The sequence below is a fragment of the Typopeltis vanoorti genome, chromosome 5 (genome assembly GCF_054136105.1).
Source record: "Typopeltis vanoorti isolate ZY-2024b chromosome 5, IOZ_Tvanoo_1.0, whole genome shotgun sequence".
NCBI classification, from domain to species: Eukaryota; Metazoa; Arthropoda; class Arachnida; order Uropygi; family Thelyphonidae; genus Typopeltis; species Typopeltis vanoorti.
Window position 1 is genome coordinate 93091776 of NC_143553.1, and position 19808 is coordinate 93111583.

A 19808-nucleotide genomic window follows, 5' to 3' on the forward strand; every position below is an offset into this window, starting at 1 on the left:
AGTCAATGAAAATTAGTTCCTTTTTCGTCCCTTCAATTCAAGAAAATCCCTCAAACCCACAGTATTTTCAAACATTTAAAATTTTGTGTTACGGTTAGGGATCACGATATGACGGCACTTGTTAGCCGTCTCTTCACTGCGTGCCGATTAAATTAGTGTTAGCCTTGGGCTAGCTATCTCTGATTGCTACTAGTGGAGATTGAACTGCCCACTCAGCCTTCAAAACTCAATAGGGACTAAAACTTTTTTATGCATTTTACACACCGTTAGCTAATTTTTTAATGCATTTTACACACACTGATACCTAAGTTCCTTTGTTATTGTAATGTAATATAAAATGAAAAAGGAATTTTAAGTAAATAAAAGGTATTATATATAGTTAGCCGATTTTATACGGAGGTAGAAAGTTTTTTTCTCCCGGAAACTCGGGATTTTCATCCCGCATACAGACAAATCAGCCCTTCAGAACACGCAATTTACAGACAAAAAAAATACAAGTTGTGGTAGTAGTGGTGGTGGTGGTCCGGTAGATGGTGTTGATGGAGATGATTGGTAGTAGAGGTTTGGTGTAGTAATGGAGACAGTTGTATAGTAGGTGTCCTCCCGCGATGAGTCTTCAGATTCCTTGGAGGTGTCAATAATAATAATAATAATAATAATAATAATAATAATAATAATAATAATAATAATAATAATAATAATAATAATAATAATAATAATAATAATAATAATAGGAGCCTGTGTAGCTCAGTGGATGTGGCGTTTGCACACCACCGCGCTAGGCCGCACGAAGGAAGTCTTGGTTTCGAGTCCTTCTAGAGGAAATTTTTCTAAGCCTTTTTTCGACCGGTTCCCGAGTTAGTCGATCTCTGGCACGGGCAAGCAGGTTTTTCCTCCCGGAAACTCGGGTTTTTCGTCCTGTAAACTCAAGAAAATCGACCGTAGAACCCACATTATTTCAGACATTAAATATATTGTGTTAGGGTTAGAGACCACGAGATGGCGGCACATTTGAGCCGTCTCTCTTCACTGCGTACCGCTTAATTAGTGATAGCCTTGGGCCATCTGTCTCTGATTGGGTACCAGTGGAGATTGAACTGCCCACTCAGTCTCCAAAAGTTAGATAGGGCTAAATGGCCTCGCCTACTCCTGTATATACGGGAATAAAAAGGCGTTAGCTGATTTTTTTTTTTTTTTTTTTTTATAATAATAATAATAATATATGAAACTGCAGAGCTGGTAATTGCGACCGACTCAATAGACTACTTGGAGCAGGGCTATGGGATGATAAACTACATAGGGAGCCATTGCATAACAAAAGGTCAAGGGGGGAGGTTGTGAAGGGATGAGTAGTAGACTACATACATAGAGATGAGAGAACAAATCCGTCTCTCATCACCGTCTTGGGTGATGAGAGACGGATTTGAGATGGACTGAGTTCCTAATTAGGGGTTTCAGCCAATTTAATCCACCCTGCTTACCATTCTGCTGCAGCATCCTATTAAGAATATTTTATATCTGTAGATACGCATTCACAGGATGTGTTTGCCGGAAAAAATAACCCTAGTTTCTGGGAGGAAAACCCTCCACCCCATATGAGACTGGCTAATTCACCTTCAACCAAAAGCCCAGATGAAGGTTATAAGCTTCCTAGATTGGAAAGATCTGAGTTGGAATAGACAAATGGCTTTGTCTATACCAATTGAGCTGCAGAAGATGTTCTAGGAGGACAAATAGGAATAATTGAATGGATGAATAGCATCATTAAGAAGTGACAAAAAATGCTTGTGGAAAGAATTTAATAAAACTTGGTGGAGTGTTAAATTGATCAGATATCTTCCATTTTCATCGAGCTCATCTTAAAAAAAGTTCGGAAGGGTGGATATGAAATGGAGTTTATTAATTTAGCGTGGTTAAATGTAAGCACATGCGATTTGATAAGAACATGGTATTAGTATTGAATTAAAGAAACTAGACAGTATTACTGAATATAAGGGTTTGAATAATTTAATTCATATCGAATTAAGTTAGATTCATTCTGATAACAGCACTAAAATAGCCCATAAAAGATCAATGCAATCCAAAGAATTAAATTCACTTGTATCATTAGTCATATGAATATTCTATTATATCCAAATCTCAACTTTAATCACCCAGATTTTCAATGCATGTTAATTGAGGATATTCTGAGAAAAACGGACGAGAATGGTGACACCACCACCACCACTACCAACAACAACAACAATACAAGCTGTTCCTACGCGGATGTAAGAGTGTAAAGCGGTGGGGATAGATTTCAACTGTTATCCTGGCACTATCAACGTGAATGAGCACACTTAGCCAATAACGATCATCATGTAAGATACACCATGTATCTTTTGTAAATATTGAGAGCCTAAGAAGTGCGAAGAAGCTTAGTGGCCATATCGCAATCAAACTTAGCACTGTGTGAAGTGGTATAATAAGATATAACACAAAGAATTTCTCATGGAATAGGCTAGCTATAGCATGTTTCAAAAACGTTCTATTGTCAATAATGTATGTACTGAAGCTTTCCGCGTAGAATTTAGTGCGCTGCTAGTTGACGATCTGTAATAAACTTGCAACTCAGTTTATAAAGAAGTCATATCTAGATGGAAAAGTAAGAAGGAGGAAGAGAATAAAAAACAGAAAAAAAAACGGTAAAACTAATAAGAGAAATTCAGTTTTTACTATATGATTGGAAAATGAAGTTGTTTTCAAAAACGAATGCAGACGTTGGCAGTTTAAATAGTTTTTCATGAATTAGTCAAATGTGATGAAAGAGTAGGTTAAGTAATAACAATCATTTAATAAATAAATACGCTAACGTCTTTTATTTCTTATAGGGAGTAGCGAGTAGGTGAGACCTTTTAACCCTATGCAACTTTTTGCACCTAACCAGAACAGGATATGTTCTTGAAATAGTAAGGTTCTACGGTTGATTTTCTTGAGTTTACGGGCGAAAAAAATATTATATATATATATATATATATATTTATTTATTTATTTATTTATTTTTTTTTTTTTAAGAATTGAATGACATAATCCGAAAGAAAAGGAAAAAGGTTTCAACCTTTTTTGAGGTCTCCTCAGACCTCAAAAAAGGTTGAAACCAGTCTGAGGTCTGAGGAGACCTCAAAAAAGTTTGAAACCAGTCTGGGTAGTAACCCCACCCATAATGTATTGCAGTATACATCTTTTAGTGAGATGTGCTTTGCATTATGGGAAAATACTAAGAATAGTGATCAGAGCTTTACCCACCTTTACAATGAGTTGCCCTGGTGTTGTACCACCTTTAGACTTGAACTATGTTTCAGGTGCAAACTTAATTGTTTGCATACTTGGGATTAGGAGTTAAATAACCAAGCTTATAAAATTACTTGGTAACTCTAATATACAGTATCCCCACGTTAATAAATTAATTACATCTATATCTCCTCCAGAGATTCTTATTAAAAATAAAAACACCTTGCAGCAACTTCTATAGGTAAAGTTGATAAGGCTCTGTATTACTACAATGGATATGTTAACCTTGGTATATTTAGTGTCTAGCTACTCACTGATGAAGCCTCAAAAAAGGCTGAAACCGGTGGGGGCTAATATAATATAATATTTAGGGTCTAGCTACTCACTGATGAAGCCTCAAAAACAAAAAAGGCTGAAACCGGTGGGGGCTAATATGAGTTCGCTCTCTTAAGGTTTTTGCCTTAAGGGAGCGATTTGAGTCTCCGGGGAAAGTGTTTTCCGTCACGCCCCGGTGAGGGGCTTTGTCGGTGTATGCCTTTCTTCGGAATATGAGCGATTCTGCTCGGTGGTGGTGGTGGTGGGTGGAAGGCCATCACTGAGTGTAGCCAACGCTGAGATGGACGGTCTTTCGCCCACAATTGAGTGGCCTAGGGATCGTCCGAATTTTTATAGACGGCTTTACTTATTCAGAAGGTTGAAACCGGTCTGGGTAGTGATCCTACCCATAATGTATTGCAGTATACATCTTTTAGTCAGATGTGCTTTACATTATGAGAAAATACTAAGAATAGTGATCAGTTCTTTACCCACCTTTACAATGCGTTGTCCTGGTGTTGTATCATCTTTAGATTTGAACTATGTTTCAGGCGCAAACTTAATTGTTTGCATACTTGGGATTAGAAGTTAAATAACCAAGCTTATAAAATTACTTGGTAACCCCTAATATAATATTATATATATATATAAGAAAACAAAAAGTGGGGGGGGGGGATATTTGTTTTCATCCTGAGTGCCGTATGCCAGTTTTAGGAAACTGAATAATACCAGCAGACAATAGGTCATTCCTAGAAGTTTATAAGGAGGATGTGAGCAAGGTTGTGAGGAGCAGATTTTTTGCATGAAGAGTAGTGAGTGATTGGAACGTATTATCCAAGAGTGTTGTAAGTGCGGAAACGGTAAATGTATTTAAGGCACGGCATGACGAACGGTGCCTATAACAGAGGGACCTTCCGCGATCAGTCTTTTGACTCCATGGAGAAATAACAATAATAATAATGATGATATTTAGTATGTGTGTGTGTAAAACACACATGCATTAAATTTACAGATAAATAAATAAATTTTAAAGCTATATTTTGTAATAGATATACAGATTTTTTCGAAATCATGATTAGGTTGTTCAGTCGTCGCGTTGGTAATCTCATGTGTATGAAATTGTTATGAAATGTAATTCTATATACGTTAATCAGTATCAATTGGTTGTTTCACACATATTCGATGGATAGCGTTTTGTGTTTACAAAGTGGATAAAGAGGCCATCACAGAATAAATAAAGAGGCATCTTGATATTAAGCTGAAATATTAGAAAGTGGGAACGTATGTGAACTGCTGAACAGAACAAACTTTTTAGTTATTATTAGTAGAGGCAGGCTGAGCTCTAAATTTTCTAAAAACACGATATTTGAGATTATCTGAGTGGCGAATTTTTCATGGAATTTATATTTTTTCTCTCCTGTCCTCTTTATTTTAATACAAAGAGAAAAAGCCCTTTGTGATATTAAAAAGTCAGATTCATATCAATATTTAATTTTTTAAGTATGAAAATATTTCCATTTAATACACGAAATAATGCTTTGTGGTCTGTGTAGAAAACAGGCATATTTTCTATTCAACTATATCTGAAAATTATGCTCCAATTGTTTTTCTATTGCAGTTTCATGTTTCTCAACATCTGTCAGTTTTATTTTGTTTTTTTCTTTTTGCAGTGAAGTATATCACTGCTTGATATATTTACTATCAGTAACTTTATTAAACTAGTCGAATCCTATCGGATTCGACTAGTTTCTCGTTGTGCACGAATCACTGAAATGTGTTTCTCTGAAACAGACTGAGGTTGTTGTTGTTATAAGGATGGGATGGATGCGCATATGTTCAAAGCTCTCTGAGTATGTGAACGACTGTCTTACATTAAGTAAGTAGTAACAACTCGTTTTAAAAAGAAACTTAAATTACTGGCATTTTTAGTGGAAATACTTGTGATTCTTATGAAACAAAATGCTTTCTAACCTGTTTAAACCGCTTCAGTATTAGTGATAAGGATATTTTTCTATGAAGGGGAGAAGCAGCATCTCCTTGTATGTTTAGCTGCACTCGTGTACCAGAAGGCGCTGTGTAAATGCAGAGCACAACACAAACAATGGCTTTGCCTCACACAGAGGAAATTCTGGCTTTACTCTCTCTCTCTCTCTCTCTCTCTCTCTCTCTCTCTCTCTCTCTCCCTCCCCCGCCCCTTAAAACACATTTCAATATACTGCAGTTGCGAATTAGTATAATCATATAGTCAGCAACCCTAAAAATGTAGTACAAATATTTTTGTGCCACATAGCCGAAAAAGTTAAGTCGATATTTGCTTTTTTTTTTCCCCTTTTTCGTGCAAACGAAACTGATATTAATAAATTTTACACAAAGGTATATGTATCCGATGCTATAATATCACTTTCATTTATCTCGAGAGCTGCTAACTGATATGTAATGCTATTTTCCTGATTTTTAGGAATGCAATCCCTATTATCAAAAATTATAACCCCCCTCCCCCCAGAACGTCGTGTAATGAACATCACCCGTGTGAGCTAAAAGTTTTACAAAAAAAAAAAAGTGTTATTTTTATACTTTGTTTTTCAGTGAAAATAAAGTTATTTAATAATGGATTTGCGAGTTAATAGTTATAATAATTAAAGAGCATGAATTAATAGTCATAATGGTTAAATTATACCTATTATAACACATAATTTTATAGTATGTAGTTGTGGTTGATAAGATATTAATTATTTCTAATAATTCTTTATTCATCTTTAGTTTATTGCGCCTTATTGATCAGATGATTGAGTATTTAAATATACACATCAGTCAACACATTCTACCGAAAATATTAGGTTCATTTTCTGCGCAGTAATTGCTACCACTACTTGACCTCTTCTTGCAAAATACGTGTGGACTATATTTTAGGTGTTGATTTTCGAAAAATACGTGCCTTTTAAGCAGCACCAAAAAAAAATCCTCAAATGCCTATTTTTTTTTTTTTTTTTTAAGAGAGAGTAGGCGGAGCTCTTTTAGTCCAAGCTTTTGAAGAAGACAGGTGGAAACCCGTCTTCAAATTTTCAATAAGGAATAGTTATTGAAATTGTTGAAAATTTATTTATTTTTTAGTTATTTGCAGTTTAACAACTGTAATAATGTTGATTAATACATGTTGATTAATTTCTACATGTATTAATGTATGTATTAATAACTATTAACAAAACAATAGTTACTCCTCGTATGATAAGTGACTGTAAACGATAAATAGTGGTACATTACTTTCAATATACTGTCAAATAACAATTGTGCATTTTACTAATTAGGTATCATTGTCATACTGTATGTTTGAGCTGCGGGTAAGTGGACGTGCCGCGTAAAGCTCCCTTTCTTGCGTGACTTAATGAGTGCTAAATAATAATAATAATAATAATAATAATAATAATAATAATAATAATAATAAGAGAGGCAGTGGAAAAGGGTATCAAGTTCTATGTAGAACGGGAAGATTTTATATGTTGGGTATTATTACTTAACAGGTACAATATTTTAAATAATAATTTTGCATTTAGCTTTAACGCTTCGTCTAGTATCGATGAAGTTAGTTTCGAACAGACTAGAATTTTGAGACTGCTGTAAAAATTCGAAGGTAAAAGACGCCATCAACTTGAACTTAATATATCCATTTCGAACTATTATTGATTAAGAAGTTGGAGAATATTTATTTATTAGCGTGACCATCCACTTTGGAACAGTATACGATGACAAAGGAAAACAACCATGCAATTAATGAAAACCTTTTCAGTGTAGAGGAACCAAAGAAAGATGTTTTCACATGTACAAAATGTAAAGAAATCACCGATCTAAGGAACAAATGGGAATAATTCATATTGATAGCAGAAAAAGTAGAAATGCTACAAGAAGAATAGATCGTTTAGTTTGCATATCACATTACTACTAATATCTTGCCCAGGTGTGACATCAGGGAAAAAATCGGGAGGAGCTGTGTCTGCTAACTTGATATTATAAAAATTCTGCTTAAAACATAATGTATAATTGCTGCAAGGACAGGATTTATTTATTTAGCTTTTGAAGAAGAAGAGAAACTATTTAGTAACCATTGACTGTATATGAGCAGAAAATGGTCAGAAATAAGAGTATCGTGTCTATTAAGAGAAGAGGTAAACTATACAAATTACAATGTAAGCATGCTAACACCTAAATGGAATATTCTCAAACTTAGTTGAGTGAGAGAGAGAGAGAGAAATAATGAGGAAGAAACTCGTAAACGTATTAAGGGACAATACGTTTACGTATTGTCCCTTAATACAATAACTTAACAGGTATTGTATTAAGGGACAATACCTGTTAAGAGATACTTGTAAATGAAGCTTATAATTCAAAACTGTGTACCAGCTCTGCTTGTGCATTTAGATCTTATAGAAACTTCAAAATTTGTCAATTTGTAAAAGACTCACAAATTGCTTTACATGGTAATTACGTTCTTGTCTTTATACGAACGCTAGAAATCTCATTAATAAATATCGAGAATTTGACCCAATGATCAATAGCAGATGGAATAGATATAACAGAGATGTAGCATTATCATAATTAATACTCAGAGCTCTGAATTTGAATATAGAACTCAGACAAATTAATAAGATACTGCGCAAAATACTATTTTAGTGAAAGAGTAGTCAACCACTTGAATAAACTCCCGGAAAGAATTGTAGTAGTAGGCCTTTTAAGCAAATTTAAGGACACTACAGTATTAATTTGTGTAAATTGTGTATTACTATTGATAGTCGTATGAGACCATTGAGAGAATTTTGCTCTTGAGGGTTCTGTTTATGGCCTGACGCTGATGCTGTATATGTTTCGCTTCCATGCGTCTGATTTTTTTTATAATAGTAATATACCTTTCGTATCTCTTATAGTAATGGATGTATGTAAAGCATCTCATGTGCTCGTATTGCCTATTTATGGGACGTGCTATCTGCATTCTGAAATGATAACTTTTGGCGTTATCTGTATTCATAATTAAATTTTCTTAATAACTGAAAACTGAAATCACAACGTTGACAAAAATAGTATTTTTTTTTTTATTTATTTATAAATGGCTTTTTTCTCGTTCAGAAGAAACACTTAAGTTCACTTGATAATCGAAAATATTTCTAAACATACAAAACCAGAATTTGAATCCATATTCGGATTTTTTTTTCCACACACGCTATCTGTCTAAGGTTAAAAAAAAAAAAAAAAAAAAAAAAAAAAAAAAATTTCAAATAAAATCAAACTTCAACATTCATTTTGTTTCTCTTTGATGTGAAAAAAAAAAAAAAGAATGAAAAAAGACAATTCAGAAAATTTACAAAGAGATATGCATCTACTTAAATGTTACAGTGCTATTCTGGCTTACTTTTTTTTTAATACTATGCTTTTTATTTCGTACATATATTCTATCCATTTAGTATTAAATGGATAGAATATAGGTGCTTTGTTACTGCAGCTTAACCGGATATTTACATCTCCTGTTAATCATATCCGTTTGTTATACATCCGGTCAAAGTGTCACTGCCCGGTCTAACTTAAGGCATATCTAAAATAGGTAGGCGACTGAAATCTACCCTGTTCGATATTTTTACCATTTGATTCATGCCAAAATATTCGTGAAAAAAAAATAATGCTAATTATAATGAAATAATATAATGAATTAGTCTCTTCATTTCCCCAAACCAATAACAAATATTCTGGAAATCTGCATGTTCAGAATAAACATGAAACAGAGGATAAACACTTAATTTACTTGATATGACTGGAATATATATTATTCTTCATCATCATCAAATTCCTGACATGTGCCCTCAAGGGTTGTACAGGAGATTATGATAGTACTACATGGAGAATTTACCTCATTACTAACTTCCTGTCAACAATTTTCCTCCAAATCAATCTCTTTATCAAGACCTTATGTTTCTATCTTCTAAGGAACTTTTTACTGTATCAATCCACTTATATCTTGGTCTTCCTCTGGAGACCAGATTAGCTCTACTAACACATTCCTGGATACTGAGAATGTCATGTTCTTTCATAGTATCTTCGTTCTTAATATGATATTGCCATTGATGCCATCTGTTCACAGCCGTAATCTTTTTCAGGACTCTCATATCTGTGGTCTCTAGTCTTTGGTCAAGTGTTTTATTTCTAACCCAGTTCTGAGATCCATAAGTTAAAATTGGTTTGAACACTGTCTTGTACACAGCTAATTTGTTTTGACTAATTTATCTAATATTCTATATTCATTTATTCAGATGACTTCCTACCATACTGGTTTTGTTGATTCTGTTGTCTATTTCCATATTTAATTTACCGTCTTCGCTAAAAATTGTGCCAAGTAGCTGAAATGTTTTACTTGTTCTATAGATTCTCCATTCACGATGAATTTAATATTTTCAGTGTTTCTTCCTCTTTTCATTATTATTGTCTTGTTTTTGATGACCTTCATACCAAATCTATTACAACAGTTATTCAATTTAGTCAAGGAATCTTCCAGACTTGTACTGGATTTATCTAAAAAGCGTAATACCAATTTTGATATCAGGTGGTTTAATATTGCTTTTATTCATCATGTGATCCATATAGATAATGAATATAACAGAGTGGATAATGTACATCCTTGCCTGACACCAGATTAAACTCCAACTATCTTCCTGTACTTCCTTCAATTCTAACTGCCGACTTACAATTCAAATAAAGATTATGTATTGCTTAATATAATGCCCCATTGACACCATATAACTACAGCGTTTTCAACAGCTTTTCCTCTTGGCACCTAGTCATATGCCTTTTGCAGGTATAAAACTTAATACACATCTTTGTTATATTCCCACGATTTCTCAACTATTTGTCATAAAGTGAAAATCTGATCCTGACAGCCTCTATTTGTCCTGAATCCAGATTGTTGTTCACCAATCTTCTCTTCCACAATCCTTCTCAACCATTTCTCCAGTATACGTTCATAAATCTTACCAGGAACACTCAATAGCGAAATACCTCTGTAATTCTGGCATTCAGTTTTATATCCCTTTTTGGTATTAGTACTATGAGAGCTCTACTCCAATCATCTGGAATTCGTCCCTCTGTCCAGACCTTCTGAACTATTCAGTGCGGCCACTGCAAGACTTTTATACCTCCATACTTGTGCATTTCTGGTCGAATATCATCTACTCCAGCTGCCATTCCATATTTCTGGCAAGTATGGATATGTATTCCTTTTTCATCTTTAGGAACAAATGTTCCAACAGAAACTGTCTGGTCAGACGTATCAAATTTCTTCATTTCTTTCTATCATCTCTTCCTGCACGACCACTGTACCAGTTCAGATTTCTTTTTTTTTCTCTTAGATCTTCTCTTATCTGAGGTCTCCAGCGTTTTCGTGGTCTTCCTCTTGCTCTCTTTCTTCGTGTTTCATTTCATGCATTCTTCACGACATTCTTTCTAAATTATTTCTCATGAGGTATCCAAATCACTTCAAGCGAGAGTTCATAAGCAATTCTTCAATACTTACTTCCTTATGCACATTCCTTATTCTATATTTCCTTGTTTTTGCCAACATTGTCCTTAAAACTTTCATTTCCATTGCTTGTATTATATTCATGTTCTTTTCGTTAGTCTTCATGTCTCTGTTTCATATTTCAAAATGAACAAAAAGTAACCTTTGTTAATCAAAAACTTGCGCTTCACTGGGACCTCAACTTCCCCAAGTAGACTACTTATACTGTTAATGAAATGTTTGCCTCAGTAAAATTCGCCTCATTATCTCCTGGTCTATACTTCCGTCATTAGAAATTATTCTTCTCAGATATTTGAAGTTTTCACTGATCGAATCTTGTCATTGAGTCGAACACCATTAACGTTTACATTTAAAATACGATTAGAGCCATGCTTTCACTCTTCCTGCTATTAATATGTAACCCAGTAAATTTTTTGTCGAGCACAACACCAAGGTATTTTGTTTCTGTCTGTCAAGGAATTTTAGTATTCAATAGTAAGATGTCTCCTGCAGGAGATATCGATCTTCTCCTGAAGAGAATGGCTGAGCTCTTTTGGGGATTCACTTGTAGTCTCCATTTGGAGAACCATTTCTCTAACTTTAGGTTTCTTAAAGCTTTTTAATAATGAGGTGTAGCCGGAGAGATCTGGCTAATAATGCATATATAGGGTGTGTAATCCGCATATATTGCCATGATGGATGATATTGGGTTGTGCGAAATGTCTGACATGTATATAGAGAACAGCAATGGAGCCAGCAGGGATCCCTGCGGTACTCTGGCCAAGATATGGCGCTGGGATGAGGTATTACCATTGATCTTGACGTGCATGTTTCTATTCTGTAGATATGATCTAACTTGATGTACCATTTTCAATGAGATACCGGCTGAGATAAGTTTATGTAGCAATCCGAAGTGCCAAATTTTGTCAAATGCTTTGGATAGATCAAGAAAAACAGCTCCAGTGTATTGACGCCAGTTGTAGCTGGTGATAATATAATGAACTATTCTGAGGATTTGTTGGGTAGTACTATGGTATTGCCAAAAACCGAATTGCTCTTTAGGAAGGATGTTTAGTTCATTTACTGAAGCTTGATGTCGTGAGAGGATGACCTTCTCTGCAATCTTACCCAACTTGGAGATGAGACTGACAAGATGATAATTGTGAGTCATTTGCAAGTCCTTGTCTGGCTTATATATTGGGATTACATCAGCCTGTTTCCAGGTGGGAGGAAAATAGTGAAATCTTAAAATTACATTTATTATTATGGTGAGGTGCACTACAGCTTTTCGGGGAAGCAACTTGATCACCCTATTTGTGATGCCATCTGGACCAGGAGCTTTTTTGTTCTTTAAATTTTTTTTATAATATCGTATATTTCAGCAGGTGTTGTGGGTGCAATATGGTCAGCACTGGTATCAGGGAGTTTTAATGAGTGTCTGACCTGTCTGTGAATTTTATACAAGCGATTTAAGTTTTTATATGAAGGGAGTTTTAATGAGCCTCTGACCCATCTGTAAATTTTATACAAGTGATCGAAGTCTAAGTTTTCATATGAAGGTTTGCTCTGCTCTTCTAAATTGTTTGCTATAGCTTCTGCCTTTTCTACGTCTGTGTTAACTGGTCAGAGAGTATAAGGGGGTGAAAGGGATCTGCCTTTGTTTCTGATATTCCTCAGAAGTCCCCAGATAGAGTGATCAGTAGGTGAGATAGAAGCTAACTTTTCTTCCCATAATTGATCTCTGTAATCTTTGAGTGCATCTCTCACTGCACCATTTAGTTCTGCTAAGGACTGTTTTGTCTTGTGGTGCGCGGGTGTTGTGAAATCTTCTCCTTGCTCTGTTTTTTTTCTCTGATCAAGTTCATAATGTCTTCGGGCAGACGACCAGGCTTGGGGACAGATTTGAAGGCGGTTGCTGCCATTATAGCAGAGTTAATTTGCTGGGTAAGGCTGTGACTGCAGTTTCAACATCTACTTTTGAACTTATATGAGGAACAGGTCCAATGTAATCCTGGAGTACTTTTGACAATCTTTCCCACGATATAAACGAGTGAGAAGGAGGAAGAGACAGGTATTCTTGTTTTCCCAGTTGTAGTAGAATTGGATTATGATCAGATGACAACTCGTTCAATGATTTTAGGCTGTACTGAAGTTTAATATCTTGCAGGATAGCTATATCCAGGATGTCAGCACCGCCAAGCGTACTAAGATAAGTTGGTTCGGTGGGCCTGCCACAACAGCATAGTTTGATCCTATGTAATTGGAAAGGATGCAGCCATTCTTGTTGGTGGTTCTACAATTCCAATCAGGTGGCTTGGAATTTAAGTCTCCGGCAATAATGATGGGTTCTCTAACGCCTAAGATGGCATTTAGATCAGAATGTAGTAGAGCTTTTAAGGGTGGGTTGTAAGAAGAGTAAATTTTCAGTCTGCCAGCCGAGCTAGTGAATACTTCATGCCTGTGACCTCAAGGTTAGTGGTTGAAGGGTTGTTTACAGAATGGTGTTTGATATAATTTTTAATGAAGATGGCAGTGCCATCGCCTCTATAGTTTAGCCTGTCGGTGCTATATAGGAGATAACTCCTTATTTTAGGGCTGTCCGAGGGTCTTAGATGAGTCTCGCTTATTAGAATAACATCTGGCTGATATATATGAGTAAAGTCTTGGAGCTCTAAAATTTTGTTTCTGAGGCCATTTGCATTCCATGGTACGATCTGAAGAGAGGCTGGAATCAGTTTGTTTCTATTCATGTATGTGCTGTGAGGATGGCTTGTGTTTCTCGTAAGAATCTTTTAGTGGAGTTGCTGAAGGGTTTGACAGGCTGAAGTCTTGTAGCATGTTTGCTCGAGAGAGGCAGTAATAACAGCTGTCTGGTTTGTAGATGCTGTTAGCTGATTCTGTTCTGGTGCTGACTTGTTTGAACGGGCCACATCTGCATAACTTCTTCTTTGCCTTTGGTATTTTCTATTTTTGTGATTTGTGATACCAAAAGTTGAAGTAATGCAGAAGTCATATTTCCATCTACAAGTAATCAAAACGGTGTCTCACTTATTACTAAAATACTCTGGATTAGAGGTAGATGTTGAAAGTATTTTCAGTTGGTTATACTATTAATTAAAGATTCCAAGTAATCATATTCTTGATTTCATCCTTTATCCAATTGTAAGCAAATCATCAAGTGCTTACAATTGGATAAAAGATGAAACCAGAATATGAAGATAATGGTTCTTTGCTTCCTAGATGAGATTCGAACCCAGTCTTTCCAACCAAAGGGTTTGATCTAAATTTTTAGCAATCCATATTTTACTTGGATCAATTTTCTTAGGATAATGAACTTATTAGGTTCACCACAATTCCAGGCATGCGGAATCTTTGACAGATATCAAACATGGGTGTCTAAAAAAATAAGAATAAAGAAGAATCGTCCCAGGCAAAATTAACTGACTCATTGTTGAAAAATAATCGAGTCACGCAAGAGTCAAGTCACTGAATATTATAAATGCTGCTACATGTCCCAAATGCTGGCCCAATTGGGATCATTTTGGTTAGCCCCTAATTTAAGATTATTAGGTATTGCGAATATATGTTAAAAAACAAAAAAATAACACCTTTTATTCCCTTATAGGGAGTAGGCGAGGACTTTATACCCTATCTAGCTTTTGGAGACTGAGTGGGCAGTTCAATCTCCACCGGTAGCCAACTAGAGACAACTGGCCCATGTCTATCACTAATTATAGCAGCCACCGATGAAGAGGCTGGCAAACAAGTGCTGCCATCTCTTAGTACCTAATCCTAACAAGATATGTTACTGTCTGAAATAATGTGGATACTACAGTCGATTTTTACGAGTTTACGGGATAAAAAACCAGAGTTTCCAATAGGGCTTTCCCACTTGCCCGTGCTAGAGATTGATTAACTCGGGAATCGGTCGAAGAAAGGCTTAGGAAAAGTTCCTTCAGTCGGCGACTAGACTTGAACTTAAGTCTGACTTCGAGCGACCAAGCGCAGAAGATGCAAGCGCCACTTCCACTGAGCTTCCCAGGCCTATTAGTAAACAATATAAACAAAAAATTAATTGTTGATTATATTTTTATCAAAAACAATCTAATTATATAAAAAATCTCTTGCATTTTTTTCAGAAAAATCTTTCAACGGTTTATCAAATTTTAAATTCCTCGGTTTGTCACATAGAAAAGTGTGACACTTTTGTTAGACGAAGTCGAATTAGAACGAATAAACACATTCTGCTGAACTGGAAGCGTTAAATGTAAATAATGAAAAAGCTAGAGCACTTTCTAAACAGCCGAAATGCTCAGCCTACGCGATTTTAGGAGGATCTAACAAAATAGGAACATATGCACATCTTAGTGCTTATGCATTTGTTTGTCCTTCAGTTGATATGGACAGAGCCGACGGAAGCGGGCATACAGAGCATGTGGTGCAGCGGGCGCCGCTACGAAGTGGGTAACGCGCCGGGGCACGGTTCATAAGTTCATTTTTAAGAAACACCATTTTTATCATAAAAACAAAAAATTCTTAGAATGATCAATATTAAAATAAATAAGGCCGGATACACCGAATAAAAATTTTAAAAAATTGTATATTGCCGCCTCTTTGATCAGCCGGCTGTTTACAATTTTGCAGCAAGAGCAGGCAAAATTCTTGCCTGCAGAATGTTGTGTCTACTGCAGTCTATCTAAAGTGAAACGGAGAACGGTTTTTATGTGCAGAAACGAATTTTCGTACAAAACATTTGTTGCTAGTGAACCAGTCATAAGGTACGCATCTCAGTAGGCTACTGACAGTAGCGCAGTGCGGACTATCATTTCGTCTCTATGTCGTGTTGTGTAATAATTTCTTGTGGGTATAAAATAGAAATGGAATCAAAAATTAAAAAAAAAAGTTATTCTGTGTACAAAATCGTAAGCGTCATGCTGCGAAAGAAGCAGACATTAAGAAACAAACTGGGGCTCTTAATAAATTTGTTAAAATATTCTGATGCAGATTGTAACCAACTCGATACATCAGAAATCAGAGTTGAAGAACCGTGCACATCTTCCAGTTTGCATAAAACTACTATTGCAACTATTGAACAAGATAACAAGACGCATAATTTTAGTAAAAAACAGTTAGGAGAAGATTTAGTTGTAGTTGACCGCGAAACTAACACATTGTTCGTCTCTGTAAATTTAGAAGATCCAGGTAAATGGAGAAATATTGATGAAAAATTACGAGTTTTTTTAATTGAAATGGGACCTGTTCAAAAGAAAAATATAATATATCCCAGAGATACATATGGTCGTAAATTTGGCGACACGTATTATAATAGAAAATGGAAAACGGGGAGCTCGTGCCAAGAACATGGCTCATTTATTTCGAAACTTTAAATTCTGTTTTTTGCTTTTGTTGCAAACTTTTCGCAGCTACTGAATCAAGTAGTCTTGTAGGTTTTAACGATTGGAGAAATGTAAGTACAACTTTGCATAGACATGAGACTAGTTTAACTGACAAAAAATGTCTTAAAATAGAAGGAACTTGATAAAAATTTAAAAAACAAAACTACTATTGATTGACAGACTCAAAGCATGTATGAAATGGAAAAGTAACATTGGACGAGTGTTTTAGAACGCTTGATTGAAATTATAAAATTCCTTGGTAGGCAAAATTTAGTTTTTCGCGAATCATCTGATAAATTATATGAAAGGAATAACGGCAATTTTTTAAAATTAGTCGAACTGTTTGCGAATTTGATCCCGTTATGGAAAATCATGTTGAAAGGGCCCTACAACGAAACAATAGAGTACACCATTTGAGTAAAGACAGTCAAAATGAAATATTGGAAACTTTAAGTAACGCAATTTTATTATCAATTCGAACATCTAAATATATTCCATAATTTTAGACTGCACACTTGATGCAAGTAAAATAGAACAAATGACCATTATTATTCGCTTTGTTTCCTGTGACAATGGAATTGTCAAGATCAGGGAAAAACTTTTAGGTTTTACAGATATATCAGATTCCACAGGACGTGGTTTATGTGCAACAATAATGGAACAACTGGAAAAATGGAACATTACCATTGAAGACATGCAAGAGGTCAAGTGCATGACAATGGGGCAAATATGAAAAGGAAAAAATATGTGCTCCAAAATTTGCTTTTGAACAAAAATCCTCGAGCTTTTCGCGTGCCATGTGCTGCTCGTACTATAAATTTAATCATTAACGATGCAGCCAAAGTGAATGCAGATACAATTAGTTTCTTTGCAATTATTCAAGAAATATACAATTTCTTTTCATTCTCTTACAAACGTTGGGCAATCCTTTTTAAGTTCGCAAAAAATTAATATTGAAACAGCCATCAGAAATGCGATGGGAAAGTAAAATTAATGCAATCTGGTGCCCTCTATGATATCAGTTAGGAGAAATTCACGATGCACTTTTTGAAATTTTAAATAATGAAAATTTTAATAAAGAAACTCAGCATGAAGCACAAACATTATGTGCTAAAATAAAGGACTACAAATTTATTTGCTCTCTTATAACTTGACATGATTTACTTAACAGAATAAACCCTATGAGTAAAATGCTTTGAGACAAAAATATGAACTTGCTTTAGAATCTATCGAAAACAAAAATATTCTTACAGGAGTATCGATCAGATACAAATTTTAAAGAAGTTCTAAAAACAGCAAAAGAACTGAGTGAAGAAGTGGACGGAGAACAAGAATTTAAAACTGGTTCGGAAGTTCGACGACGAAAGAAGACACGACAAATTGACTACGAGCTTCATAACGAAACGCCACAATCGTCAGAAGATAAATTTAGAGTGAATGTGTTTTATACACTTCTAGACGTTGCAATATGTTCGTTGATAGAACGTTTTGAACAACTAAAAACAGATTATGATAATTTCAATTTCTTGTATAGATTACTACAAATTAATAACGAAGGTTTACGAAAAAATTATGCCGATTTAGAGATTCTCTTGAAGGAGACGGCGACAATAAAGACGTAAATGAAATAGAACTATATGACGAGTTTTATGTGCTTTCCGGGATATTTTTCGGAAGGATAATTTAAATATTCAAAACCCTTTCGATATTCTTAATTTTATTGTGTCCAATAATTTATCTTTCCCTAACTTTTTAATTGCTTTAAGAATACTATTAACCTTATCTGTTAGTGTAGGGAGTGGTGAACGTTCCTTTTCCAAGTTGAAATTGATTAAGACGTCGTGGCTGGTTGCGGGGGGGGGGGTGAAAACCTACTTAAGAACAAGTATGTTACAAAAAAGACTTGTTAGTTTGGCGTTAATAGCTTGAAAATGATATATGTGTGGAGTTAGACGTTAAGACCATTATTTCTAATTTTGTGAATATGAAATTTAAAAACCCTAAAATTTTAATTTAAAAAATTTCAAGTATATTTATGCAACTTAATTTATTTTCTGTTATTCTGTAAAGTTGTTATTTTTTAATACTTATATTAAATATTGTAATTATTTCTGAATTCTTTTCTTATTTTCTCATCTATCTTTGTTTCTTGGTGGGGGTGGTTTCTTTCTGAGTTTCTTTAATTTTCCTAAAAGATAGTTCCACTTAAAAAAATTATAAACATTTTTTCCAAGTTCCTAAGAATTTAGTAACTTGTAAAATGCAAGAATTTTTTAAACTTTAGTTCAAATAAATTTAACTTTAATTAAAATGCATTTTAATTTTGTTAGCGATTCGGGTCGGTGAGAAGGATATAATCCCTGTATCATTATATTCAACGATTAAAGTGAAGTGGCTTTATCCTTTTGAGAATTTTTTGAATTTCGGGTTTATAACTATTATCCTGCCTAGTCAACCCCCCACCCCCACCCAGCTCGTTACATTAAGCGAACCAACGTGTGGCTGTTCTGTCAAAATTTATTTAAGAAATTTCAAATAATTTAAATTTTTATTATCGAAAAAGAACCAGACACGCCCGGATCGTTACAGGGTCGCTTAGATAAAAATTGCATGCGGGCGGCAAAGACCCTAGCGCCGGTTCTGGATATGGACATAAGTTATCACGGAATCTGCCGAAAGAATTTTATAGAACTTTGGGATTTAGAATCATCACGAAAATTCGTCGAGCAATTTCAATTTTTGTTTCAGTCGAACCATTTACTGGAATAAAATGTGTGGAAATTGTCAGGATGAAATTTAATGAAATTTGGGGATTTGGGATGTACAAGTGAAAAAGAAGGTTACCATACGTGATAATAATAATTTTAAATTAGTTTCAAGTAAACCATTTTTATTTATAAAATTGATTTCAACTGACATGAATAATTCTCAATGGGCTGAATAAAATTTAATGAAATTGTCTGTTTATGATTTCCATTCAAATTTATTGGAATGATGTGAATTTTGGTTGCAAATCGGTACATATGCAGTAACAAAATCAGGCATAGCAAAATCACATGTCTAGAGCACGTAAACCAAGCATTAGTCGACGTGTCATAAACAAGTTACAACATTTGACACACCAGTCGGATTTTTATATAAGCACCACTCAATAGATTCCTTGAATAATTTTATCACAGCAAGATAAGGGAGGAAAAAACAAGATGGCGGCTCGCGTGGTAGTGTTTAGTGTCGTGTATTATTGATGGTGAATTGTGAATTTGACGGTTATGATTTAGTGATTTATGCGTATTCATCAG

General features: G+C 34.8%; 1 protein-coding gene across 3 annotated transcripts in view; it reads left to right on the top strand.

The window, feature by feature from the left end:
- LOC150106656 (vascular endothelial growth factor receptor 1-like) overlaps positions 1 to 19808 on the top strand; it is a 672835-nt gene that overhangs the window by 600 nt on the left and 652427 nt on the right. The window lies entirely within an intron of this gene.